Below are 1,694 nucleotides of genomic sequence, written 5' to 3'. Positions count from 1 at the left end.
TATTTTTTTTTTTCAAACACTTCTTATTTTATATAAAGTGAGTAATAATAATAATAATAATAATTGTCACTGAAAATAAAAAAGATTCTTATAGTACCTAATATCTGTTTAACTACATACATCATTCCCAATATTTTGTTTAAAGTTATAAACTTTTAGCCACAATATAGTGTGAACTATCAGTAATGTGGATAATTAACAGATTTAATATTTTTGTTTATGTTGGGGATGCAGAAGTGCAAATAACTGTGCACTTTTATTCTGAAAAAGTTCTTCCTCTGATTATACTTTTTGTTTGGAACTTTTTTGAAACGGTTCATTAAAAGAACAGTTTTTTTGTTAGACTTTTATGATAAAGTTCTTACATAAACATTTTAGGCCAGCATTTTTAGAGTAATAGTCCTTTTGAAAACACAAGTTGTTAGAAAATTTCAAATAAAAGATCTTCTCAAAACCTTTCAACTAGGACTTTTATACATGAGTCCTGCACTGTAAGAGTTTTTCGTTGTACTTTTAAGTGGAAACTTTTATAATAAAATATTTTCATTATTGCCATTTTTTTTATACCTATGTGTGCATGCCTAGTTAGGTTTTTAAAAATTAAAAGATTTTAAAATTATTTTAACAATTCGACAGTATGGAGATTTTTCCTCTGATGATCTTCTTCAAGCTCTGCCATAAAGTATATGAAAATGTATATAGTAGCAAATGTATTTAATATGTTCAAGAAGGAATAAAACATTTTTGGTGAGAGCTTATATTACAGAATGTTTATGTTAAAACATTGTAGTAAAAGTTCTTTTGAAATAGTTACACTGAAATGTTTTGAAAAACTTCACTGATTCAAACGCTGGATTGAAGATTTTTAAACTTTCTGTACAATGACCAGTGAATCTGCAGTGAATGAAAAACTATAATTATGTTCAAGAAGCACATCTGAAACTGTTTTCAGTTACCAATAGTTTGGTATATAAATATGTTTAAATAAAAGTAGCTAATTATAAACATTGAGCTTATGTACAAGAGAATATACTCATGTGAAATTACATTATTTATTCTTACTCAATGATACTTAATAGTTTGTTTTATAACTGAGCTACAATAATGAAATGTAAAAATTAAAATATAAAATGGTTAAGTATGTTTCAAGAAATGAAAAAATTTCAAGTGTCCTAAAAATGTAATGATAAAGAAAATAAAGAGTTTGATCAAGATTATTTTGTAGTGGGTATATAATTGTAAAAATCCAAGATAAACTTTTATATTACGAGAAATTAATAATTCATTTAAAGGTCTATATATAATGTTAAACTAGAACAACCATACAAGAAAATTCCTCTTTCTTTTTTTATTAGTTTTATTTTTATAACCTAAAGTCATTATCTTGTAATTGTTATTATATCTAGTAGTACTTTCTCAAAGCAATGAGTTATGGGCAATATTAATGTTCAGAAGTAATTCATTGCTATTTTAAAAGAAATATTTATCTAATTCTAAACTTTGGTTACTAATTAAAAAGTCAGATGAATCAAGAAAATGCCTACTAATTGGTCCTAAAAGCAGGTCCTAGACTCATTATAAAGTCAGAAGTTTTTTCATAGAGAATTTCTCCATCCTGACTTATGTTTAATTTAAATTAGTAGTTCTGAACTGGTAATTTCATCAATCGTTTGAATAGAAGTAAAATGCATATA

This window comes from Halyomorpha halys, unplaced genomic scaffold (genome assembly GCF_000696795.3).
Source record: "Halyomorpha halys isolate HHAL.00 unplaced genomic scaffold, Hhal_1.1 Scaffold339.1, whole genome shotgun sequence".
In the NCBI taxonomy this organism is placed as follows: domain Eukaryota; kingdom Metazoa; phylum Arthropoda; class Insecta; order Hemiptera; family Pentatomidae; genus Halyomorpha; species Halyomorpha halys.
This window is presented reverse-complemented; position numbering follows the sequence as displayed.